This window comes from Triturus cristatus, chromosome 3_2, assembly GCF_964204655.1.
Source record: "Triturus cristatus chromosome 3_2, aTriCri1.1, whole genome shotgun sequence".
In the NCBI taxonomy this organism is placed as follows: Eukaryota; Metazoa; Chordata; class Amphibia; order Caudata; family Salamandridae; genus Triturus; species Triturus cristatus.
The window spans coordinates 298653746-298681622 of NC_140584.1; the positions used below are offsets into that span (position 1 = coordinate 298653746).

A 27877-nucleotide genomic window follows, 5' to 3' on the forward strand; every position below is an offset into this window, starting at 1 on the left:
TCGCGGCTCCTCGAAGATCGTAAGACCACCGAACTGGTAACCGAGCCCCGCTGAGTGACTCGCGGCTCCCACAGACTCTCTTGGTCCCGCCGGACCCCACGACGACAAGCGTATCCCCCAGCTCGAGGATTGTGAGCTGTGCGCCAGGTACGCTCCTGCATTTTGATTCTTATCCACAAAGACTGTCCCGCTACCTCCTGAAACCCTTCCAAGACTCTGTGAGCCCACGCTCTGCTTGTATATATTTGCCTAGCTGATCATAAAGATCTTACCACTTCGATTTGATAAAGATTTGCTCGTAAGAACTCTTCGTGTGGTGTCTCTCTGTCGTGTGGTGCCGAGTGTGCGATCCTAGATACGAGGTTCCTCCCCTGAGGAGTCTCCCGCCAGTGCCCGGCTACGATACCTCGAGGGTGGGTCTCAGGGCAGTCAGGGCCCCCTCCGGGCCCCTCTGAGGTCGCCTTCTAACATTGGACTTCAGGCTGCCTGACGTTTTGTATTTTATTTTTAACTCTATCAAAGTTGTGTCATTGAAGTCCTAGGGATAGTGAAAAATCCAAGTGCTACACAAAGAACAAATAAAGCAAATGAGCCATTTTCATTCAGCAGAAAAGTGTAGGTGAGTACTGTATTCTGTGGTGCGTTTTGGAGCACATCGTCCCAAATAAAGAATAGTATAGTAGGGTACTGCCATTGACATAGACCACATTTCCCACTAAATTTACAGAACAAATGCTTTTAATTGCAAAACATATGATGCACAAATGCTAAAATGTAAATCGGGTTTCAACGCATAGTTATCCTTTGTACAACATACAAGTAAAATGTCTTGGATTGTTCGATCCTATTAAAATTTTTCTTTCCATCACACTTCAGAATTACAAAAAAGAAAAAAGAAAATGTTCTCATTTCTACTTTCTTTGATGCAGATACATTTTTAAATATCTGTATAGTTTATTTACATCTATTTACATTTTGGTGTGTATTAGCAAACATTCGACATCTTACAGCTGTTCCTTTTTAGCTTTCTGTACCCCAGAAAGATGGTCACTTGGTTCATATCACATAGTTCCCTCACCTTACAGTTCTAGAAAGGAAACGTAAACATCAATCTTTGTCAAAAAGCGATGTGGCAATTTGTTAGAAAACATTTCCAGACATTTGACCTCTGTGCATGAATGCATATCAAAAGTAACAAGATAAATACTGAACTGAAATCCTTCTTTCTTCCTCATTTACCTCCTGCAGTGTAATTCTGGGAACCTCTATTTCAAGGGGCCCTGACTTTGGCTGCCCCACCTGACCTCTGAACTGTGCTCTTGGTCTCAATACAAGTAATAGGAAGGCCTACAGTAATCTTCCAGATTCGTTGTGCTCATTAAGGAAAAAATCCCTAGGCATCCAGTGATATTTAGTGACTGCCACCAGATCGAAAGAGGGCTGGGGAGCACATTCTCCAGAACCATGCTGGGGACATTTCCATCCCAACTTATGCTAAAAAAGGCAAAGTATTTAATTTTTTTCCAAAACTCTTTTTATGTATACAATTTTCAAAGCAATGGATACACATAATCTTCCACATATTGAATATCAAGCAGGTGGCTATTACATGTGAGTTATAAAACAAGAACATAAACCATTCAGGACCATAAACGACAGCCCCAAACCTTTTAACACACAGTGTCACAGATTGTAAATCAAAACTCCCGTTATGCCCTGTCCGCCCAATGACAAGCCCCAGGACCATTGAAACTAAAACAACGACCCGTCCTACCCCTCTATGGGCCTTATGTAGGTAAATTACATTTACCGATTCTTAAATACCGAATTTTACCGATTCTGTATTTATGAATCGGTAAATGTAATGTAGGTAAACAAATACCGATTCGGTAAGTGTCAGTATTTTAGAATCGGTATTTACCGATTCGGTAATGGTAACCTGTATCTCATTGATTCCTATGGGCCAGGAGGCCCATAGGAATCAATGGGAAGCCAGTTACCATTACCGAATCGGTAAATACCGAATCGGTAATGGGGGGAGCTCAATCAAGGGTGGCAGGGTGTCACATTGACACCCTGTTGCACCCCTGATTCCTGCATGTGTGCACATGTGGCACACATACATGCCCTGAGGGCATGTGTGTCTGCCACATTGCACACATCTAAGGGCCAAATTATGCATTAACAGAGACATTCGTCATTTACCACCAACTTTCAGTTGGTGGTAAATAACGAATCCCCACACCCACCACACACTCCCCCTACATCTCATTTCTGTATTCGGTATTTACCGAATTGGTAAAATTACCGATTCGGTAATTTTACCAATTCGGTAAATTACCGAATACAGAAATGATCCCCCTACATCTCAAAAGCCTAAATACCGGTCGGTAACGGTATATTTACCGAAAATCGGCCGTTACCGACCGGTATTGGGTTACCTACATATGGCCCTATATGTTTTCATTGTCCGCAGGAGGTGGTGGCTCCAAATCCAGACCCCTAAAATCCACCCAACGTTTCCAGATTTTATAGTGCTTCTGAGGGCACCCTCTCACCTTAAAAATGGGCTGCTCCTGGCCCATGCTCCAATTGAGACCAGCCCTCCAAGCGCACAACTTAGGTGGGCCCGGATCCTTTCACCCCAGAGCAATATTCCTTTTACCTAGGGTGAGACCCAAGAATAGTAAATGTCTTTTGTAGATATTGCCCCCTATCTCATCCGTAATATGCAAGAGAATTAGCCTAGAGGAATGAGGTACTGCCCATCCTAGTACTTCAGAAAGACAGCTGATAACCCCTCTCCAAAACCGGCCCAGGGCCTCACAGCTCCAGGTTGTATGCAGTAATGTACCCTCCCCTCTGTTGCATCTAAGGCACATGGGGGAATCTATCATCCCTGCCCACCGAAGCCTATATCTAGTGAAATATGTGCGTTGCAAGTATTTAAATTGATTGAACCTGGGATGGGAGGCAATCGCTGCATATCCCGGGGATTCCAGGGCTTCTCGCCAATCACCGCTATCAATGGGGCCCAAATCTGTCTGCCATTTATCCCGGAGGGGATCTAAGGTAGCGGAGAGATTTGTTGCTAGCGTTTGGTATATCTTAGCGGTTTTGTGATCACCCAAGCCCCCCATAAAAACTTTTGCCTCGATCGGGTTGAAATCGGGAAGGGAATCTAGTTGTGATATATAAGGAGTTAAGGCAAGTCTTAACTGCAAGTATTTGTAGAACTGAGCATGCGGCATATCGTATTCGAGCCTAAGGTCCTGAAAAGATTTCATTGTAGTGCCACGCATCATGCTACCGAGCATGGAAATACCAATGGCGTCCCATCGTTTAAATCCAACTAGCACGGTCACCTGTGGCATAAGGCCACTCTGCCAAAGTGGGGTCTCCCTTGTCAACCGCTGCAGCCATCCCACCTGGCGTAGTGAGTCCATCCACACGCCAAACACAACCTGAGTAGCTGGCGGCAGCCTGTGCTGCTCTTTCCGCGCGTATAGCAGTCTGTGTGGCAGCATATCCCCCATCAGTCATTTCTCCACTCGATAGGCCGGGTCGTTACTAATACCATACCACCAATCGTTCAAAACCAAGAGGTGAGATGCCGCATGGTAAAATTGGAGATCAGGAGTCGCTATACCCCCACAAAAGGTTGACTGGAAGCACGTCTTGAGGGACACCCTAGCAGTCTGGTCCTGCCACAAAAAGCGGCTCAACCGGGTATGTAACTGTCAGAACCAGGAAGGTGCTATCTGGAAAGGGTGATTCTGTAATTGGTAAAGGAGACGAGGGAGGGACATTAGTTTAAAGATTGCGGACCTGCCTAGAATAGATAGGGGCATCCGCGACCACACCTCCATCTCCGCCTGTGTGCGCGTCCAAATAGGGGCGATATTTTTATCCCATGATATCGATGGTAAATCCGAAATATAGACGCCAAGATATAGATTTCAGACCGGTGGTAGCCACCATCATCTCCACCGTCCAGGTGCCCATATCCGCGCCCACACGCACGGGCCAAATAACGGATTTCTTGGCATTCATATATAAGCCGGTGTGTTGGCCAAAGATCTGCATAATGCGGAGAATACGTGGACCTGACTGGCGGGGATTCGTAAGAAAAAACAGGACGTCATCGGCATAGAGACCAATCCGATCCGAAAACCCTCCCAGCCACTCAAGGCCCATAACCTGTGCAGTGCATCAATACGAACCCAGGCGGCTAATGGTTCCATAGCTGAGGCAAACAAATAGGGGGAAAGGGGACAACCCTGTTGAGTACCCTGTCCGATAGGGAAAGGATCGGACACTGCACCAGCGATTCTGACCGAGGCCGAAAGGTCAGTGTAAAGAAGTTTAATATAGGAGATAAGGCGTGGACCGAAGTTTAACCATTGCAGTAGCGCAAACAGATAGATCCAACCCAGCTAATCGAACGCTCTATCAATATCCCGCAGGGCCCTGAAGGCGATCGATAGCTGCAACCGCGTCATGTACATGTCTGATGTTGGGATGGTTAGCCCGCTGGCGCATGAAGCCGGCCTGATATGGATGAACCAGTTCGGGCATATAGGGAACGATACGTTTGGCCAGCACTTAGAGCCAACAATTTGGCCTCAAAGAGTAACAAAGAGATGGGGCAATATGAGGAGTGCTGATCCGGGGGCCGGCCAGGCTTGGGAAAGACCGTGATTTTCGCATGCCGCCAGTCTGGGGGAAGCTTCCCTTCTTCAAGGACGGCATGTACCGTTGCCAAGTAAAGGGGAGACCGTGATTTTGAAATGATTTGAAAAATTCGCAGGGGAAGCCGTTCGGCCCCGCTGCTTTCCCAGACCACAAGTCGATCAGGGACTCACCTAAATCGTCGATCGTCAACGAGACGTCTAAATCTTCCCTTGAGCTGTCCAAAATAGCCTTAGGAGGCAAATCATCAAGATATTGGTGGACCAGAGGTTCGGGGAGGGCGTCCTTGGGAGCATATAGCTCCGCATAGTATGCCGCAAAACTGGCAGCAATTCAGGCAGGGTCAGTGAGCGTCCGGCCATCCCCATCAAGAATACCCGGTATGCTCACTGGGCGGTGCGCTTGTTGACACAAGTGATGTAGAAGCGAGCTCGATTTGTCTCCCCACTGATAAATTCTACTACGGGATGCCAACCAAGCCTGTCTGGCCTCAAAGTGAAGGGTGTCCACATAAATTTGTTGTAGAAGGAGCAATTGACGGCGGTGTGCCCCGCCATGTTCATCCCTGCATTTCTGTTCTAGGAGTAAAATCTGCGCCTCAGTCTGGCTCAAAGCCTCCCGGTTCCTTTTCCGTTGGGCGGCACAGTAAACGATGTCTACTTCCCTGATGGTGGGCTTCATTACCTTCCATAACATGGCCGAAGAGTCAACCATACCAGAGTTCTCAGCGAAATATGCCGTTAAGGGCTTGTTGTAAGTGGGACGTGTACTGTGGGTCTTGGAGATGCCACGGCGACAACTGCCATCGAAAGGGGGGACGTGCCACCTCCAGGCGGAGAGTGAGGGCCACTGGAGAATGATCGGACAGACCTCTAGGTAAGATATCTGTCTCTGTGATCCGAAAATAGTAGGAGTTTGGTATAAACACATAATCCAGCCTAGAAAACGAATCATGGACTGACGAATAATATGTGTAACCATATGTAGCTGGGTGCATATGCCGCCAAGTATCCAGCCACCCCATATCTCCCATGAACATGTGCAACCATGTGGGTCTCGATATCTCAGCTGTCCCATGCCACATTTGCCACATCATTCCAATCCCGGCCAAGAACCGAGAGGCCCCCTGGTATCTCCAGCAGTTTTGCCGATAAGCACTCAACAAACGTGTCCGAGAGTGGGGGAGGTGCGTAAATACTGCCCAGTGTAATAATTTCCCCATGCAATGTCCCTGAAATAATAACATATCTACCATGGGGGTCAGACCATGTATTGGAGTGAACATAGGGGATTCGACAGTAAATAAGTATGGCAACCCCCCCCGAGAACCCCTGTTAAACCTTGCGTGAATAACTTGTACATATCCAAAGCGAGCGAGACACAGGGCTTTAGAACCCAGCAGATGAGTTTCCTTCAATAGAAGAACATCGGCTAGGGCCCTCTTGGCATGTCGTAGGACCGCACCGTGTTTGACCTTGTTTAGTGCCCCCCCCATATGTTCCAGCTTACGACACGGAGCCTACCTGCGGGGTCAGTTACAGGACTGGGCATCTAATAGAAGTGTGAAATTCAGGGCATACAAACTATTGATGGAAGCAAAAAGGACACAGTGTAAACAACAACATTCAACAAACCCATCCTCCCCCCCCTCACCCACCACTCCCAATACCTCACAACAACTGAAGCATCTGTCGCGGCATGTGACACGCACTAACCCAACAGGAGCAGGGCACATCCCCATACCAAAAGTTCCCCACAGAACAGTCCCCAAACATTAAGAAAATTCTCAGATACTGAGAAAAGAGTTATGGGGGTTAGGCCTCCCGTGGGCCCGGGCACAGTAGACGCCGCTGGCGCAGCAACCATTGTTTGGAATGTTTTCCAACCTTAGGTCAAGTCGGCGACGGAGTTCGCCGAGTCTCCTCTATCCGCGATGTAGATGCTCTCCGTTATTTAGAGTGGCGTCTCGAGCGTGACCTCCAAGTCAGTTTCACCTTAGGCCTAACCATCTGTCGCGCCGACTTTCTGGACAATTGTTCAGGGTCGAAGAGCGGCGGAGAATGCGGCCTATGTCTCTGTCTCTCGTCCGTCCAGGCAAAGACCTCCTCCGGAGTATCGAAGAAAAGGGTGCGTGACTTGTATATGACTCTTAATCTGGCCGGGAAGAGAAGTGCATATTGAATTTTAAGATGCCGCAACCAGGCTTTAGCGGCAGTGAAGGATTGGCATTGTCGTTGCACCATGCGCGTATAGTCCGGAAATATCAGGATATGGTGAGAGTTGAAGGGGAGCTTACCAGCCAACCTGGCCTGTGAAAGGATGGCATCACAATCATGGAAATTCAATAATTTCGCAATAACGGGCCCCGGGCGTGCCCCAGTTGGTAGTTTTTGCATGAGAGCACGATGTGCACGTTCAGTTATGAAGCATGGTGACAATGACGTCCGGGTGATCCGGCTTGCGATCCACTTTGTAAGAAACTGCTCCTTGTTGTTGCCCTCCAGAAATCCTACAAAGCGGAGATTGTTCCTCCGAGCCCTGCCCTCCGCGTCTTCCGCCCTGATCGCCAGTCCCTTCGTGATGGATTCCAGGGAGGTCACCCACGCCTGGAGGGACGTGGTGGTATCTTCCACGGTGGAAACGCGAGTTTCGGCCTCAGTGATTCTATCCACCGCTTTACGCAGATCCTGACGGATAAGGGCGACGTCCGATCCAATCTCTCCATTTTTGGCCTCAAGCGCCTCCCGGGACAGGGTTATCGCCGCCATCAAAGGGGCCGAGCCTGACCTCTCAGGTGCGTGAGCCCCCGGCCCCACATATGGATCCAGGGTGCTCTGCATCGAAACTTTGTCCCTGGTCATCGTGAGGACGTCAATTAGGTGAGGGCCCAGCAGGGCGAGCTACGGCAACTCCAAGGAAATTCAGCCCCAAACTCTCGGCTCCGGTCAACACACGAAAGCAGCGTCCACCACTTCGTCCCGTGTCGATGAGAGGAGAAGACAGGCCCCGAGGCAGTCTGCACCCAAGGCACACCGGGACTAACCAGGTCGCCTCCAAGCACAGGTGCCCCAGAGCTCCCCTAGTGGGTGTCACCGATCCGCCTGTCCGCCCCAAATGTGCTGCAGCAGAGTCAAACGGGCGACATCAAACACCACCACTCCTCCGACTTCCCCTGGGGGCCAAGGCACTCACTGCCGTGTAAGTCCGGGGTCCACACTGGCTCAACCGCGGGAAATCAAAGTTTGCCGCCGGGGACAGGCGGCATCCAGCGCCCCCACTCGTGCTCAGCCAGGGTGTAGGAGCAGAATTCCTGAAGGGGGTCCGGCACAGATTTCAATCAGGCCCCCTCAGCCACCGGCCGCGGCGCAGTCCTGGATGATTTAAAATGGACGCCCGCCCTGGAGATTAATATCTGCCCGGCTGGCCTCAGCAGGTCTTCAGGGCGTGGGGCACGGCCAGTGCCAAATCAGCTGACCCCAGCCACAGCGATGAAGGATTAAGGCGGCCCGAACCGCCAGGCGCTCCTCCTGTCCTCACACGAACTCCAGGCCCCCGAGAGAAACAAGACCTAAGCGGCGGCCGCGCCGCCACGATTCACGGCAGAGAGACAATCTCAGGATCGGTGGCCGTCAGCCTCCAGATGCGGGCTCCCGGCTGCTCTTCACTGGTTCCGGCTGACCATGGGAGAGTTGGAGGGGGCTATTTCACGGCCAGCGACCAGGATAGCTAAAGGATTATGTTTGAGCCCACGGAGCTCTTCTAGGAAGCGTCCGCCATGTCGGACCTCTTGGCCACCAAACTGTTAAATTTTTTAGGTCTCGCCTGGCTATCGCGTAAGCGATCGCTCAGCGAGACTTATGTAGGGGCTTCAGAAAATGCTCCCAAAGGCGGATCGGGTGGCGGTTACGCGCACAACAACGCGCATTCCATTTGCCACCAGCTACTTCCTGCGCATGCGCTGCCTCACACATTCAGAGAGATTTAGTAAGGGGCACAAGACCTTAGGAATGCGGTTTATGGCCAGTGCATGTGAGGCATTCAAGCGCGAAGCTGGCATCGGACTTGAAAGCAGCAGACTGCTTTCGCCAGCGCGCGCTCGGCCTCACTTCCTGCATCCCCTCTTACAACAATTAACTTTCGTTATAACTCACACCCCATATGCTAGTTCTCTCCCACCCTTCCTTTGATGTCCGCTTTTCTTGTTGTTTTCAAACCACGCCACACACTGCTGCACGCCGCACACTGCTGCACGCCGCACACTGCTGCACGCCGCACACTACCGCACGCCACACACTGCTGCACACACTGCTGCATTACACACTGCTGCACGCCGCACACTGCTGCACGCCACACACTGCTGCACGCCTCACACTGCTGCACGCCGCACACTGCTGCACGCCGCACACTGCTGCACGCCGCACACTGCTGCACGCCGCCACACACTGCTGCACGCCACACACTGCTGCACGCCGCACACTGCTGCACACCGCACACTGCTACATGAAACACTGCTGCACGCCACACACTGCTGCACGCCACATAATGCTACACGAAACACTGCTGCACAGCACACACTGCTGCACGCCGCACACTGCTGCACACCACACACTGCATTACTCACTGCTGCATGACACTGCTGCACACAGCACACTGCTGCACGCCGCTGCACGCCACAGAGTGCTGCATGCCTCACACTGCTGCACGCCACACACTGCTGCACGCCGCACACTGCTGCACGCCGCACACTGCTGCACGCCGCACACTGCTGCACGCCGCACACTGCTGCACGCCACCACACACTGCTGCACGCCGCCACACACTGCTTTTATGCGAGTTTATGCTACTGACATTGTAAATGACAGTGCCTTTTGTTTTAAAACCAAAACATAAATAAAAGGCTGTGAGACCGGCCTCGTGGCGTGGGCCCTCCCGACCAGCAAGTCACACTACAAACACGCCGAACCTCGTGTGCACGGCCTTCCGGCTTCCGTGGACCAACATCCCGAGGGCCGACCAGATCCCCAACACGCATGCCCGGCCGAGGGAGAACGAGACCCCCCCAAACCAGACCGAGAGGCGCCGACTCTGTCACACCTCTGGTCTCTTCCCCGAGGGAGGTTTCGATCGGCCACCAGGCCCCCGGTGAGCGGGCGCCTCTCCTGCTGGGCGTCTGGAGTCCCTCCCGGACACATCTGAACAGATCAAGGGGCTGAGTGACAGGAAACCCCGACACACCGCCCCCCAGGCACCAGACCCCTCTCCGCGAGGACTCCGGACTTCAAAGAGGAGGGGGAGTATAACAAGGGGTGCTGAAGGGACGAGAGACAGAGAAGACCTGGACTGACGAGAGCCTGCTGACCTGGTCGCGGCTCGATCGCTCACCGAACAGAAGAACGCTACCCGAACTCTGAACCATCCGAGCCCTGCTGACGCCGTCGCGGCTCCCCGAACGCTGAACCATCTGAGCCCTGCTGACGCCGTCGCGGCTCCCCGAACGCTGAACCATCTGAGCCCTGCTGACGCCGTCGCAGCTCCTCGAACTCTGAAACCATCTGAGCCCTGCTGACGCCGTCGCGGCTCCCCGAAACCTGAACCATCTGAGCCCTGCTGACGCCGTCGCGGCTCCTCGAACTACGGACCTCCGGTGCCTGCTGAGTGACTCGCGGCCCGCTCCTCCAAGAGAATCGGCAGAGATTGCCAAGAGAAGCAACATCCCCTCAGCTCGAGGATTGAGAGCTGTGCGCTGGATACCTCGCAGAGACACTGATTGAAAAGACTGTCCCGCTACCCCTATCCCTCCATCACGAGATCGCTGCCACTTGTGGCATTAATATTGCACCTGCCTGCCGGATCATAAAGATCCCAGACAACTACCGATAAAAGTTTATTGCCTTATAACGACCTACTGTGTGGTGTCCCTCTATCCGAAGAGAGAGTAAGCGCAGCGCGTGCGATCCTAGGTGCGAGACCCTTCCAGGAAGGGCCTCCCTGCTCTTGCTCGGCCTAGATTCTGGGAAAGGTGGGCCTCAGGGTGGTCGGGAACGCATTCCGCAGCCTCCCCGGGGAACGCCTTCCAACAAAGGCATTGTAATTTTACAATGCCAATAGCTCAAACTCTTATAACTGTGAGACCTATTGCATTGCAAATGCTTGTTACTAGAATAACAGCACACATTTATCAGCCTCAGATGAAGGAATTTGGTAACATATGCAAGGATTCAAAGGTATGCATTTGAACGTTATGTGGAGAGGTTTGCAGCAAGCTTATAAGCCATTTAACTTTGTTTTACTATTATTTAAATCAGAACTGAAACTGTGACTTCCACGCACAAGGATCTCTGCATAAACATTTTAACCCACTGAGCTATCTTACCAGTACCCATATTGCCCCCATATTATAAAATAAATATAATTAAGTTTACAAAAAGAACTCTTATTTATAAGCTACAAAATGATGAAACCTGCTGTAACAAGCGCTACACAAAATAATTATACATTTGAAAAAGGAAAGAAAACAAATATTTCAGTGTGTGACAAGGTTGCAACAACCAAAATAAATCTCAAACTTAAACAAATTCATCATTTAAGGTGCTTTACTATAGGCATCAAACAAATGCCTCAACTCTCCCTAAATAATTCATGAAGTTGTGTCATATACTGAGTAACACTTGTGATTACTCAGATTTAGTTTAGGGTTTAGTTAAAGCGTGCATAATTGTTTTATTAAAGAGCACCTTAACTGAGTGTTTCAGGAAGATATATTTTTTAAGAATTGTGTTCTGAGCTCAATGTTCCTCTAACTCCAGTTCAACACTTTGGGACCGATTATCATGTGGCCTGTAAAGGCTCCAACCAACGGTCGGAGCCTTCCGGGCTGCATTGTATTCGGCCCCTCGGTTTACTTTCCAACCGCCGCATTAAAATGCTGGCAGTCGGAAACTTAAACCAGCCCATCATTCCGGCTGGCTTCCGACCAGCTCAAGGAGCCCGTCAGAACAGTGTCGTAATCCCAAAGGGCAAGCCTTTCCACCCTTGGTATTACGATGCATGGTTTCCATGCTGGCCTGTCGGACATGGAAACTATGTCGGAAAGTGTGTGTGGGCTCCAGCTGGGGGCCCTCCTGTTGATCCCTTTGTGCAGCTCCCATTTCCTTATGGGAGCATGTATTACGGACGGTTTACGGCCGTAATTCAAGCTCCCATAGGGAAATGTAGGAATGCGACAGAACAGTGTTCAGTCGCATCCTAACTAGGCAGTCGGGACTGCCGACCAGAGGTCGGTCGGTCCCAGGACCAAGATGGTGTCGGGTGGACTTAAGTCCGCCCGACATCGTAACCAGGCCTTTTGTATTAAGTGACTGATAATTATGTACTGCATAATACAGAGTTTTCCGGTCTGAACATTTTTCACGTTTGTTTAGTACAATGTAGGTGCAAGAAAAATTTCATGATTATGTTTAATGTCATTTGACTTGATAAATATTTATAAGTATTCCATAAATATTCTGTTGTGCAAATACTCTGTGAACACGTATTTGTTAAAGTGAATGTGCATACCTTGGTTTTAATGCACCTTCTGTGGTGCAAATGTAAATTCTAAAGTTGAAATCTACTTTGTTGTTTCAAATACACATTGGTTAAAATGAATCACTGTACACTTGACCTGATGTGCATACATTAGGGCAAACATACATTTGATCAGGCTTAATTCCATGTGTCTGAAATGTCTAAGGTATTTCGTAACAGCATATGTAATTTTGATTGGAAAGTGACTGAAACCGGATTCAAATTGGCTTTGTACACCGTGCACGTCACTTCTTGGGATACTTACTGAATATGGGTTGCTCCGTTTAAAGAAATGCCCTGGAAGCATTCAAACTATTTAAATTTACCATTTTAAAAAAAGCCACATGGACCTAGTAGATTATATGTGTACAATAAATTGTTTCATGCAAATTGTATTGCTGAAATGTGTACTTCAAGATGAACCCACGTTAGGACTAAGCTTTAAAAATCTAACTTAAAAAGGCGTGCTTTAAAATAGGAAATGCTCGATCAATGTTGACAAACTTCAAAATGTGTAATCACACGTGCTTCCAATGAGGCAACAAAAAATGTGGATAACTTAAGTCAAATATTTCAAAAGCTATTGCTAAGTGGGTTTTTAATTCAACACAATAAATGTACCTTGATCTTACGTATAGCGACATTATTTTGTCAATAAAATATTCAAATTAATGTGCATCCAGAAGAGCAATGATCGGCAACTTATCTATAACTTCCCCTAAGAGTTCTGGTGGCATGATAATCAAGCATAGTGCGCAGTTGTTTATAAATGTTGCCATAGCCTGTAACACGCTTTCTGTTATACATTCGTTTTTAAATATTATATCTTTTAAATAGGAATACATGTGTTGCAAATAGAACTACATAATATTGCTGTAGTATACACTCAGGCTTATCCTAAGTTAAAATCAATAATTCAAAGTAATAAAGTTGTTGGAATGTACGATAAATATAATTCGTTGAACTGACGTTATTCGCCTGAAATACAGGTCCTGCAGTCACTTCGTGGTAATGGTCCAAAGCCTAAATGGACAGTGGTTTCTCAATGTGTGCTCAGTAGCAGTACCATAGCACCCACTCAGTCACCCCTTGTGAATTTTAGAGATGTCTTATCCCTGCCTTGCAGATAGTACCTGGTTAACACGTAGGATATTATTAGACGCGTCAACTCAAAGCCAATTGTTGCAAGAAAGGGTTTTATGCTACTTAGCAATATCCTGTGATTCAAAATCGGAGAGTAAAATTCATTATTCAAACCTTGCGTTATAACTCGGAATGATACGTGCAAAAAAGTTATATTCTACAAATATATGTATCCAAGCCACTGGATGTCAACTACTACTATGGTGAAATAAAAGCGTCTATCTAACTGTAGGCTACTTACAGACACTGAGCGTCGGACCATCAGCCTAACTTCAATTGTCTGTAATTTTAGTACTTCCGGATCGCATAACAACCAATCGTAATTTACAGCTTACTTTGAGAGTCTGCTTGGTAGTAGAAGGTAATGCTGATGTATAAAGTGAACTGTGATTGGAGCACCCGTAAAACCTCAGCCAATCATAGTGTTCCGCACAGGATTCCAACGCGAGTACACAGTGTAGTCCGGATGTGACTATTGAGGCCGCGCTGCTTTTATCCAAGACGGTGCCACTGCCAGCCCGGCTAGTTTGGAGCGGGCTCAGTCTGCTTGATGGCCACCTGGGGTGAATTAATTGTAGTTCAGTCGATGGCACCCTGTGTCAGCCCGGGCCTGCCTAACCAGGCATCTGTAGCCTACGGTTGGGGAGCATTGCTGACGCTCGGTGGTCAGAGTAAGAGATATTTGGACTCTGTGCAGGGTCCAGTGGAATTACGGACTGTGTTCACAGATTATAGCTGACTGGGGAAGCACTGTAGGCTGCTGCACAGTTCCCCTGCCTTAGGCCACTGCACGTCGCTGTACGTGCACAACGGCACAAAGCAGTCCGGGGTTGGTTGGCAGCTCGATAAAAGGCACAGGAGAAATTTTTAGAATTTACAGAAACGGAATGTATCCTGGTCACCTCGAACTATGCCGCTGACCGCGGACCCCGCAGGGGGCCACTCGGCGGTCGGCGCCTTAGTGGCCCCGGGGCCCCGGTCACCCCTCCCCACTCTCTCCTTGGGGGGGGGGGGGCAGGGACTCAGACTGGTGCCACCCCTTCCGTGTCAGGGCCGGAAGTGACGCGCAAGGCGCGTCACTTCCGGGCCCAGGTGTGAGGGGGAGGCTATTTAGCCTTCCCCCACCCTCACTGGCGACCTCTTTGTCGCCCACCTCGCTTTTCGTCGGACGCCGAACCGTCTCGCGGGGATCGTCGTCGCCTTTGCTCAAGAACTGCGAAATACTTGGTGAGTTGCCGGATTGCCCCCTCGCCCCGGCCCTGTCCCTGGGCAGTACCAGGTGACGGGGCCCTGTGGTCGGAGTACCACGGGCGGGGGGGGACCGTGCACAGAGCATGGCTCGTGTTTTAAGTTTGCGGGAACGTGCGATGTTGAGGCAGGTGGGCGCGAAGAGACGATGACGGGACGCAACCCGCTGACCATCCCCCCCCCCCCCCCCCCCCCCATAGCTGGCTTCCATCTTAGGTGTGGGGCATAGCATGTTTCTCCTCGGCGCCGGTATGTACTTTATATATGTTGCGCCTAGGTTCCCTGGTTCGATATTCCTGTAGGCGGCGGGTATGGGGAAATTGTTCCGGGGGGGGCCCCACGTTATAGGCCCGCGTCAAGCGCCATATGTTACGGGGTGCTGGTTCCACTACTGGACCGTGCGTCTCGTTCCGGCCGATGCAATCCGGGGCCCGCTGTGCATTATGGGGGCTTTGCGGGAAGAGCAGCGTGTTTTCAGGTAGTTTCCCCGCGTGGGGTCAGTGAGAGTCCCTGTCCGGGCACGTGTGGACGAGGAAGGCGGACTGAGCCCGCTGCATTATGGGGCTGCGCTGGGACCGAGAACGCGATCGAATTACCTCAGCAACCCTCACCAGCGCGGGTGATTTTAGAGCGCGATTCGGGTCATCGTGTCCACATATGTTTCCTGGGCTCCTGCTCCCCGTCCCTGAATGCGTAATGTAGAGGGCGCGATTAATTTACCAAATGCGAGTGCGCGTGGGTACTATTACGCTAAATACGGTAATTAGGAAAGTAAGTTTCCCGCGTTTGGGGCCTCTGGTGGACTCGTAATGTGTAGCGCTCTCGGGGCATCGGGACATCGTGTCCATATCCTTTTCCTCGAGCTACTGCCCCCCGTGCCTGAATGAGTACTGTAAGGCGCGCCAAGAATTCTCTAGCTGCGAGAGCGCGCGGTACAATTGCTTTAAATGCGGTAATTTGAAAGTCCTTTTTCACACGTTTGGGGGATCTGGTGGAATCGTAATGTGTAGTGCTTGAGCTCCTGCCCCCCGTGGGGTAGAGGCAAACAGGGTGTGCGTGGTTAAATGTGATCTGTAATAACAGCGCCCCTTTTTCCTGTTTGCCTGTTTGCCTATTTCTTGTGCTTATGCTGGTTTCTCTTTCAGTACATTCGTCCGCTTGCGGTGACTGGAGGTTTATTAAGTGGCAACAGGGAGACGCGAGCCAAAACATCCTCCGTATTCGGGGCTCGGACGGGAGTAAGTACGGGCAGGTGGGGGAAGGGGGTACTGTTCGGAGTAGCATGTGGCACTCTGGAGCAACGAATCTGCCTCAAAGGGGGCGAACAGGCGGTAATTTTCTCTCTTTCCCAATTGCAGATAAGAGAGAGCAACTGTTAAGAGATGGACAGCCAAGGATTATCCCCCCCCCCTTTTCACACCAGGGACACAGGTTGAGGAGTCCGTGCCGGGCACTTCGGAGGAAGCCCGGATTGCCGCCTTCTTGGAGCTGACAAGGGCCAAGGGTTTAGCCTGGGCAACTGAACTATTGAAAGCCAGTACCCCCCCAGACTCTGGGATAGCGATGGACGTTCCATCTACAGATAAGGATGTAGGGGAGGGTGCGGGCCCGTCTCGGTCGAAAAGAATTCGCCGCCCCACGAGCAAAGACTTTCCGGTTGAGCAACCGCCGGCACGAAATAGAGCGGCTCCCCCACACAGGGCCTCAATGACCCCCCAGGCGGCGGTTGGTTTGGGGACGGGGACGAATATCGGACTGCCTTGCCCTCCCCAGGCGACATTTGCATCAGCAGAGGAGCTGGGTAAGCTTTCAGATACTTTAAAAGACTTCATGGCTGAGGTCAGATCTGGTCTGTTGCTTGCCAGGTCCCCCCTGGTGGGCGGCCCGTCCGCCCCACCACCACCGAGTGTAACCCCGGCGCCGGGGGGCTTCACGCATGTCTGGGGTCAGCAGCCGGCTGCGGTGGAACTCCCGCGGCCCCCACCCCCAGCTGCTGCTGTGGCTGAGAACGCGGCAAGTGCGGCCAATCCCGCAGTAGTGGTTCCCCCGGTGGTACCCATGCCGGCACCAACACTAGCCGTTGTGCCTAAGCCCCTAGTTACTACGGCCCCGCTAGTGTCGGGCCGCTGCTCACTCGCTTGGATGGTTCCTTTAGTCGCCAAAGAAGGGATTTGGCGCAGGGAATTTATCGATATCTTCACCCTTCTCATGCATGGGGCTGAGGGGGTGGATACCAGGAGGATGGGCAACAAGGAAGAGGACAAGAGGGTGCGGTATCATTTATATCCCGCAAAAAATATTGTGACCTGGGGTCAGGCCTTTGCCATCTTTGCGGCAGTAATAGTGGAGAAATTCCCAGACGAAGGGCCAGGTCTTTTTCACTATGCAAGCATGATTACAGAAGAGGCCGCTAAGGGTGGAGGCATGGGATGGTACCACTATGACTGTGACTTCCGCAGACAGAGAGCAATCTGCCCAGATCTTGAGTGGGACCAGTTGGAGGTCCGTTTATGGGTAAAACACATGGGCAAGCATACGGAGGGGTCTACGACAAAGTCAGGTACAGAGAGTGGCGTAAAGAGCAAAGAGAAAGAGGATAAACAGGAGGGGAAATGGCAGAACAGGAAGTCCTTTCGGGGTGGTCGTGGGGGGGGCCGCAGGCCTGGGTTCCGGGCACGGTCTTCTGGAACTTGCAGGCTCTTCAATGCAGGGTTCTGCTCCTGGGACAAAACATGCCGTTTCTCACACAATTGCAGTGTGTGTGGGGCACCCCATGCCGCCACCGCATGCTCCAAGCGCGACACTCCAGACAAGCCTTCCTCGAGCAAGTAGCCCAGGGGGGTTTCCCCCTCCTGCGCTCTGGCCCCCTGCGAACGCATCTGCCAGCGCGCATCACCTTGCCCCACACGACCATGTGAAAGGGCCCTCTCCCATCTGCGTAAAGAACCTCTCAGCGCACTCCGCGGTTACACTAGCAGGGAAGGGTCCCTAATTTCTGAGGGTTTCTTAGACGGTTTCCGCATTCCGTATCAAGGCCCCTTAGTGAGCAGGGATGCGGAAAATCAGAAATCAGCTAGGGAACACCCGGAGGTAGTGCGGGATAAAATAGCGAAGGAGGTGTCTTTGGGCAGGGTGGCGGGCCCATTTTCCTCCCCCCCCCCCCTATGCCCCACTTTGTGATTTCTCCCCTGGGGGTGGTACCAAAAAAGGAGCCAGGGGCTTTCCGACTTATTCACAACCTATCATACCCAGAAGGGGACTCCGTGAATTCCTGGCTGGACGAAGGTAGATGCTCAGTGTCTTACTGCTCCCTAGACCTGGCAGTCGACATGATCAGGAGGGCTGGGAAGGGAGCCTGGTTGGCCAAGTCGGACATCGAATCGGCTTTCAGGCTGCTACCAGTACACCCGGACAGCCAACACCTTCTGGGCTTCAAGTGGGGGGACCAGGTCTTTTATGATAGGTGTATGCCCATGGGTTGCTCGGTGTCTTGTGCGTACTTGGAGGCTTTCAGCTCCTTCCTACAGTGGGCCTTAACAAACAGGTATGGCATTGAGGGAGTGACCCACTACCTGGATGATTTCCTGTTCATCGGGGGAGCTGACTCGCAAGAATGTGCGCGGGCGCTGCAATGTTTCAAGGAATTGGCAGGACACTTGGGCGTACCTTTAGCTCCTGGTAAGACCGAGGGTCCGGCGCAGGTTTTGGTATTCTTGGGCATCGAGTTGGACACGGTAAAGGGCGTGTCCCGACTCCCTGCGGATAAGGTACAGGCCTTGCGTCAGGAGATCTGCGATCTACTGGGTAGGGACAAGGCTACTCTGGGTGAAATCCAATCCCTGCTAGGGACTCTGAATTTTGCGGTAAAGGTCATACCCATGGGGAGGGTCTTTTCCCGCAGGTTAGCAAGGGCAACCGCTGGTGTAAAAAAGAAACATCACTGGGTCAAGCTGGGGTCAGGTTTGAAACAGGATCTGGTCGTGTGGAGCGAATTCCTGGCCCGCTTTAATGGGACGGTAATTTGGAAGCAGCCCTGGATTGGCAGTCAGGAACTTTGTCTTTTCACAGATGCCTCAGGCAGGGAAGGTTTCGGGGCTATCTTGGGTGAGGAATGGTGCGCTCAGGGATGGCCCAATGTTTGGCGCAGGCGTAGGATCACCAAAAATGTTACTGTGCTGGAGCTCTTCCCGATTGTTGTTGCATTACACCTATGGCCGGCTGCATTGTCAGACAGAAAGGTGGTGTTCTGGTCTGACAACATGGCGGTCGTTCAGGCAATTAACAACCAGTCCGCCAGGTGCCGGCTGGTGCTGTGTTTACTAAGGGAGTTGGTCCGGGCATGCCTGCGCATCAATGTGGAGTTTAAAGCCAGGCACATTGAGGGTATTCAAAATGTGGCAGCTGACGCTCTTTCTCGTTTTCAGTGGCTCCGATTCAGGGAGGCCTGGCCGCGGGCGAGAGCGCAGATGACCCCATTCCCGGACCATCTATGGAGGATCCTGCAGTGGGACTGAGCCTGAAAGCGATGGGAGAAAGAGCTCTGGCCCCAGGTACCAGAAAGCGGTACAGCGCCCACATGGCAACATTCAGAGCAACTTCTGTAGCGCTGGGTACTTCGGGGGCATCGTTGGTGTCCCAGGTCCGAGCATTTCTGGTGTGGGCGAGGGGACAGGGAAAAAGCCGTTCATGGGTGGGCAGTCACTTGGCAGCCGTAAGCCACGACACTAGGTTGTCTGGAGGGGCGGATCCCACTAATTCCTATCCCATCCGGGCCGCCTTGAAGGGTTGGGCTAGGGAGGAGCCCAGGGCCCCTGATAATCGAGCGCCCATTGATTTCGAAATCCTGAAAGGCATACTAGGGGCTCTCGAGTTAGTCACCTACTCTCATTACGAGGCCACGCTGTTTTCAGCCACATTCTGCTTAGCATTTTTCGGGGCTTTCAGAGTCAGTGAGTTAGTGGCTAGGTCCAAGGTTGACTGTTCAGGGGATGCGCTGGCAATTTCAGATGTGTCTATTTCCGGGTCACTGACCATTCATTTACGCAAGTCCAAGACTGATCAGGCGGGGCGGGGGATCAGGGTGGTTCTTCAGCCCCTAGGTGATCCCAGGTTCTGCCCAGTACAATGGGTAAAGGCGTTTTTGGAGCACAGACCGCACGGCCCTGGTTATCTTCTGTTGCATTCAAATGGTACCCCCGTAACTAGATACCAGTTCGAGCAGGTAATCAGGGCCAGCTTAGCCAGGGCGGGGCTCGCCCGGCCGGACAGAAGGTATTCCAGCCACTCCTTCCGCATTGGCGCAGCCACTGCCGCTCACCTGGCGGGATTAGAGGCCGCACAGGTGAAGAAATTAGGGCGTTGGGAATCTGATTGTTATAAGATATATGTTCGCCCGTGAGGCAGCCTTTGGTTAACGTGCTTTGTGATTGTATAGTGTGTATCGTTGGAATCACCCTTTCTGATTAAATAACTTGTGTGTACACCATGTCTCCTCTTTATTAGGACGAGTGGTGTGGGTGATCGGGCATTCATTTGTCGCTCGTGCTGCCCAATGGGCATCGCATCGGAATTGGATGCGACACTTCTCTCAGACCAAAGTGGAATGGATGGGGGTGCCAGGGATGAGATGGTTCGAACTCAGGAATAAGATTGAGCAGAGACTAAGAGCACACGGATCCACCTTGCCCCACCTGTTGGTGATCCACCTGGGTGGGAACGACCTTGTTACCCTAGGGAGACGATTGCTGCTATTAGCCATGAAAAGAGACTTAGGGGAAATCGGCAAGCGTCTGGGCGAGTGTGAGATCGTGTGGTCGGAGATCATTCCCCGCAGGTCCTGGCGTGGGGCTAAATCCTTAGAAGCGGTAGAGCACTCCAGGAGGCGCATTAATGGAGCAATGCGTAAGTTCACGTCCCAAAGGGGTTTGGGCTTTCTTCGCCATGAGATGATTCGGGGGAATGTGAAGGGGTACTTCGACTTAGATGGAGTACACCTCTCCCAAATAGGCATGGACCTGTTTTTATTGGATATAAGTGAAGCATTGGTGAACAGAGGGTGCAGGTAAGAGCTAAGTTGGTGGGGGGCCCTGGCTGCGACGGTTAGCCGCCTCCAGGGCTGTGGCGGAGTTACAGGGCGATCTGGAAGCAGGCCGGTACAAAGGGTACCTCTGCGCGGCACACGTGGTGCCTGAGCCAAAACGAGGAGCCTCCAGAGAGGTCCCGGAAGCCGGTCGGCGCCCCGCTAGGCCTGCGGGCGGTTGTGGGCCTGAACAACCGGGGGCTTGCTATGCGACGCTCCGCCCCGAGAGGGGGGGTGTGAGTAGAATTTCAACGGCACGTGATCGTAAAAGAATCACTTGGGGGGCAGCACTTGCGGGTCGTTCCCGTGCTGCCCGGCTCATCAGGCGGGCAGGTGAAGTAGATGGCCGCCTGCCCTTGGATCGCCCGTAAGATAACCCACCTATTACATACCCTGGAATTATGTAATAAACCTGCAGCATTTGTTACCCACTTACAACTGTTTCTTGTGTTTTCATTGGGTAACCTATTTTGGGGGAGGGGGGTGAGCGGGGTGCCCCTGGGGGTACTATGCTGGCTTAAGTGTAGAGCATATCAAACCGCCTGTTAAACTTTGTGAAATGAAAGAGTGGGAAGGCCCCATTTCTTATGCGAGCCAACGATATAAGCAGGGCTTTAGGTTGTCCGAGTCACATATTTTAGAATGGACATTGAAACGGGTACCTACCTCACGCCCTATATTCATGTCCTTAACGTTACTGGGAAAACACTGACTATGAACAACGAATGTAAAAAAAAATGCAGGTAATCCATGTCAGTGATGCAGCTCCGTTTAAATTTCACATTTTACTGAATCTTGCACTCTATTAGAGTGTTATCCATTCTCAGGATGTTGTGTTTGTGTATTTTATTTTTCGTATAGCATTTTACTCTTGTGTAGTGCATACTCTGAACTGAGTCACCTTCAGGTGTTTATAATGGGCCGCGATTGAGAGCTCTGGACATAACTGCCCAGGTTTCAGATTGCTTGTGTAATATTTTCATAATTTCAGTGTAATTATGAGTGACACACAACGCTATGAGTGACACTTCACAACCCTAATAAAAATCATCAAACAGCTCAGCACTCTGCCCTGTTTGGTGCGCCGCTACTGCCAGGCCTTGCAGCGGAATCACATCTCACACCAGCGGCAGCCTGTCATAGAGCTACAGTGCAACTAATGCTCTGGTCGCAAAAAACTACAGTGATTGTGAGCACGGACTGACTGCAGAGTTCTGCTGCAACACAGCAGGGCACACACAGGCAGTTGAAGATGAATGATCATCATGATTGCGCGCTATTAAAAACACATTTTTATTAGAAGCAGAGATACCTCACACCAGGCACTGCCACTTCTTTGCGAGGCAAGCGGCAATTCGGTAAGCGCGGTATCATAGTGCCAATATCGCCCAACACTCCCTATCCCCCATACAGCAATCTCCTGGAGAAATAAACAGACAAGACACCTTCTTTGTGGAGAAAATCGCTGCAGGTTTATTTGCATAACAAATATGCCAACATGGTGGGTTATCTTACGGGCGATCCCAGGGCAGGCAGCCCCTCGCCGCCTGTCCACCAATCAAACACTCACACCCAGTCAACAGATCTGGGTTTGATCCATCACCGTTCTTTAGCCCACTCTGCCACCCCAGTTCAAGCCTGGCTGAAGACAGCTGAAATGCCAGAAACCGGTCCTAGGAAGCTTGTTTCCGGTCCAGGGAAGGCATGGCTTGGCAGTACGGGCTGGACTGTTCCCATGAGGCACAGGGTCAGACTGATTTGCATATGGCCATGTCTGAACTGGGGTGGCAGAGTGGGCTAAAGAACGGTGATGGATCAAACCCAGATCTGTTGACTGGGTGTGAGTGTTTGATTGGTTCTGATGCTCCGTCCATCACCACCCCCTTTTGTACAGCTTTGTTTGCCACAAGTTGGCAGGGTATGCTCAGACGTGAGTCCCTTGCTCACTTTGCCACTGGATTCAAGCAAGCCTGGCTGAAGACGGCTGAAATGCCAGAAACCGGTCCTAGGAAGCTTGTTTCCGGTCCAGGGAAGGCATGGCTTGGCAGTTCGGGCTGGACTGTTCCCATGAGGCACAGGGTCAGACTGATTTGCATATGGCCATGTCTGAACTGGGGTGGCAGAGTGGGCTAAAGAACGGTGATGGATCAAACCCAGATGTGTTGACTGGGTGTGAGTGTTTGATTGGTTCTGATGCTCCGTCCATCACCACCCCCTTTTGTACCGATTTGTTCGCCACAAGTTGGCAGGGTATGCTCAGACGTGAGTCCCTTGCTCACTTTGCCACTGGATTCAAGCAAGCCTGGCTGAAGACGGCTGAAATGCCAGAAACCGGTCCTAGAAAGCTTGTTTCCGGTCCAGGGAAGGCATGGCTTGGCAGTTCAGGCTGGACTGTTCCCATGAGGCACAGGGTCAGACTGATTTGCATATGGCCATGTCTGAACTGGGGTGGCAGAGTGGGCTAAAGAATGGTGATGGATCAAACCCAGATCTGTTGACTGGGTGTGAGTGTTTGATTGGTTCTGATGCTCCGTCCATCACCACCCCCTTTTGTACCGTTTAGTTCGCCACAAGTTGGCAGGGTATGCTCAGACGTGAGTCCCTTGCTCACTTTGCCACTGGATTCAAGCAAGCCTGGCTGAAGATGGCTGAAATGCCAGAAACCGGCCCTAGGAAGCTTGTTTCCGGTCCAGGGAAGGCATGGCTTGGCAGGTCGGGCTGGAATGTTCCCATGAGGCACAGGGTCAGACTGATTTGCATATGGCCATGTCTGAACTGGGGTGGCAGAGTGGGCTAAAGAACGGTGATGGATCAAACCCAGATCTGTTGACTGGGTGTGAGTGTTTGGTTGGTTTTGATGCTCCATCCATCACCACCCCCTTTTGTACCGCTTTGTTCACCACAAGTTGGCAGGGTATGCTCAGACGTGAGTCTCTTGCTCACTTTGCCACTGGATTCAAGCAAGCCTGGCTGAAGATGGCTGAAATGCCAGAAACCGGTCCTAGGAAGCTTGTTTCCGGTCCGGGGAAGGCATGGCTTGTCATTTCGGGCTGGACTGTTCCCATGAGGCACAGGGTCAGACTGATTTGCATATGGCCATGTCTGAACTGGGGTGGCAGAATGGGCTAAAGAACGGTGATGGATCAAACCCAGATCTGTTGACTGGGTGTGAGTGTTTGATTGGTTTTGATGCTCCGTCCATCACCACCCCCTTTTGTACCGCTTTGTTCACCACTAGTTGGCAGGGTATGCTCAGACGTGAGTCCCTTGCTCACTTTGCCACTGGATTCAAGCAAGCCTGGCTGAAGACGGCTGAAATGCCAGAAACCGGTCCTAGGAAGCATGTTTCCGGTCCAGGGAAGGCATGGTTTGGCAGTTCGGGCTGGACTGTTCCCATGAGGCACAGGGTCAGACTGATTTGCATATGGCCATGTCTGATCTGGGGTGGCAGAGTGGGCTAAAGAACGGTGATGGATCAAACCCAGATCTGTTGACTGGGTGTGAGTGTTTGATTGGTTCTGATGCTCCGTCCATCACCACCTCCTTTTGTACCGCTTTGTTCGCCACAAGTTGGCAGGGTATGCTCAGACGTGAGTCCCTTGCTCACTTTGCCACTGGATTCAAGCAAGCCTGGCTGAAGACGGCTGAAATGCCAGAAACCGGTCCTAGGAAGCTTGTTTCCGGTCCAGGGAAGGCATGGCTTGGCAGTTCGGGCTCGACTGTTCCCATGAGGCACAGGGTCAGACTGATTTGCATATGGCCATGTCTGAACTGGGGTGGCAGAGTGGGCTAAAGAACGGTGATGGATCAAACCCAGATCTGTTGACTGGGTGTGAGTGTTTTATTGGTTTTGATGCTCCGTCCATCACCACCCCCTTTTGTACCGCTTTGTTCACCACAAGGCAGCAGGGTATGCTCAGACGTGAGTCTCTTGCTCACTTTGCCACTGGATTCAAGCAAGCCTGGCTGAAGACGGCTGAAATGCCAGAAACCGGTCCTAGGAAGCTTGTTTCCGGTCCAGGGAAGGCGTGGCATGGCAGTTCGGGCTGGACTGTTTCCATGAGGCACAGGGTCAGACTGATTTGCATATGGCCATGTCTGAACTGGGGTGGCAGAGTGGGCTAAAGAACGGTGATGGATCAAACCCAGATCTGTTGACTGGATGTGAGTATTTGATTGGTTCTGATGCTCCGTCCATCACCACCCCCTTTTATACCGTTTTGTTCGCCACAAGTTGGCAGGGTATGCTCAGACGTGAGTCTCTTGCTCACTTTGCCACTGGATTCAAGCAAGCCTGGCTGAAGACGGCTGAAATGCCAGAAACCGGTCCTAGGAAGCTTGTTTCCGGTCCAGGGAAGGCGTGGCTTGGTAGTTCGGGCTGGACTGTTCCCATGAGGCACAGGGTCAGACTGATTTGCATATGGCCATGTCTGAACTGGGGTGACAGAGTGGGCTAAAGAACGGTGATGGATCAAACCCAGATCTGTTGACTGGATGTATTTGATTGGTTCTGATGCTCCGTCCATCACCACCCCCTTTTATACCGCTTTGTTCACCACAAGTTGGCAGGGTATGCTCAGACGTGAGTCCCTTTCTCACTTTGCCACTGGATTCAAGCAAGCCTGGCTGAAGACGGCTGAAATGCCAGAAACCGGTCCTAGGAAGCTTGTTTCCGGTCCAGGGGAGGCGTGGCTTGGCAGTTCTGGCTGGACTGTTCCCATGATGCACAGGGTCAGACTGATTTGCATATGGCCATGTCTGAACTGGGGTGGCAGAGTGGGCTAAAGAACGGTGATGGATCAAACCCAGATCTGTTGACTGGGTGTGAGTGTTTGATTGGTTCTGATGCTCCGTCCATCACCACCCCCTTTTGTACCGCTTTGTTCGCCACAAGTTGGCAGGGTATGCTCAGACGTGAGTCCCTTGCTCACTTTGCCACTGGATTCAAGCAAGCATGGCTGAAGACGGCTGAAATGCCAGAAACCGGTCCTAGGAAGCTTGTTTCCGGTCCAGGGAAGGCATGGCTTGGCAGTTCGGGCTGGACTGTTCCCATGAGGCACAGGGTCAGACTGATTTGCATATGGCCATGTCTGAACTGGGGTGGCAGAGTGGGCTAAAGAACGGTGATAGATCAAACCCAGATCTGTTGACTGGGTGTGAGTGTTTGATTGGTTCTGATGCTCCGTCCATCACCACCCCCTTTTGTACCGCTTTGTTCGCCACAAGTTGGCAGGGTATGCTCAGACGTGAGTCCCTAGCTCACTTTGCCACTGGATTCAAGCAAGCCTGGCTGAAGACGGCTGAAATACCAGACACCGGTCCTAGGAAGCTTGTTTCCGGTCCAGGGAAGGCATGGCTTGGCAGTTCGGGCTGGACTGTTCCCATGAGGCACAGGGTCAGACTGATTTGCATATGGCCATGTCTGAACTGGGGTGGCAGAGTGGGCTAAAGAATGGTGATGGATCAAACCCAGATCTGTTGACTGGGTGTGAGTGTTTGATTGGTTCTGATGCTCCGTCCATCACCACCCCCTTTTGTACCGCTTTGTTCACCACAAGTTGGCAGGGTATGCTCAGACGTGAGTCCCTTGCTTACTTTGCCACTGGATTCAAGCAAGCCTGGCTGAAGACGGATGAAATGCCAGAAACCGGTCCTAGTAAGCTTGTTTCCGGTCCAGGTAAGGCATGGCTTGGCAGTTCGGGCTGGACTGTTCCCATGAGGCACAGGGTCAGACTGATTTGCATATGACCATGTCTGAACTGGGGTGGCAGAGTGGGCTAAAGAACAGTGATGGATCAAACCCAGATCTGTTGACTGGGTGTGAGTGTTTGATTGGTTCTGATGCTCCGTCCATCACCACCCCCTTTTGTACTGCTTTGTTTGCTACAAGTTGGCACGATATGCTCAGACGTGAGTCCCTTGCTCACTTTGCCACTGGATTCAAGCAAGCCTGGCTGAAGACGGCTGAAATGCCAGAAACCGGTCCTAGGAAGCTTGTTTCCGGTCCAGGGAAGGCATGGCTTAGCAGCTCGGGCTGGACTGTTCCCATGAGGCACAGGGTCAGACTGATTTGCATATGGCCATGTCTGAACTGGGGTGGCAGAGTGGGCTAAAGAACGGTGATGGATCAAACCCAGATCTGTTGACTGGGTGTGAGTGTTTGATTGGTTCTGATGCTCCTTCCATCACCACCCCCTTTTGTACCCCTTTGTTCGCCACAAGTTGGCAGGGTATGCTCAGACGTGAGCCCCTTGCTCACTTTGCCACTGGTTTCAGGCAAGCCTGGCTGAAGACGGCTGAAATGCTAGAAACCGGTCCTAGGAAGCTTGTTTCCGGTCCAGGTAAGGCATGGCTTGGCAGCTCGGGCTGGACTGTTCCCATGAGGCACAGGGTCAGACTGATTTGCATATGACCATGTCTGAACCGGTGTGGCAGAGTGGGCTAAAGAACAGTGATGGATCAAACCCAGATCTGTTGACTGGGTGTGAATGTTTGATTGGTTCTGATGCTCCGTCCATCACCACCGCCTTTTGTACCGCTTTGTTCGCCACAAGTTGGCAGGGTATGCTCAGACGTGAGTCCCTTGCTCACTTTGCCACTGGATTCAAGCAAGCCTGGCTGAAGACGGCTGAAATGCCAGAAACCGGTCCTAGGAATCTTGTTTCCGGTCCAGGGAAGGCATGGCTTGGCAGTTCGGGCTGGACTGTTTCCATGAGGCACAGGGTCAGACTGATTTGCATATGGCCATGTCTGAACTGGGGTGGCAGAGTGGGCTAAAGAACGGTGATGGATCAAACCCAGATCTGTTGACTGGGTGTGAGTGTTTGATTGGTTCTGATGCTCCGTCCATCACCACCCCCTTTTGTACCGCTTTGTTCGCCACAAGTTGGCAGGGTATGCTCAGACGTGAGTCCCTTGCTCACTTTGCCACTGGATTCAAGCAAGCCTAGCTGAAGACGGCTGAAATGCCAGAAACCGGTCCTAGGAAGCTTGTTTCCGGTCCAGGGAAGGCATGGCTTGGCAGTTCGGGCTGGACTGTTCCCATGAGGCACAGGGTCAGACTGGTTTGCATATGGCCATGTCTGAACTGGGGTGGCAGAGTGGGCTAAAGAACGGTGATGGATCAAACCCAGATCTGTTGACTGGGTG

General features: G+C 51.6%; 1 protein-coding gene across 10 annotated transcripts in view; it reads right to left on the minus strand.

Moving 5' to 3' along the window:
• The window catches only part of MED18 (mediator complex subunit 18), an 89015-nt gene that overhangs the window by 33726 nt on the left and 27412 nt on the right, over window positions 1-27877 (minus strand). For 2 of the 10 annotated variants that reach the window (XM_085647672.1, XM_085647676.1), the window contains exon 1: window positions 13643-13766. The exons of 3 other annotated variants lie outside the window; for them this stretch is intronic. The gene's annotated coding sequence lies outside the window, so the exon portion shown is untranslated. Of the gene's footprint in view, window positions 1-13642; window positions 13850-27877 lie in introns of those variants that run through there. 5 more of the 10 variants (XM_085647679.1, XM_085647674.1, XM_085647675.1 and 2 more) reach the window with 5 other exon arrangements.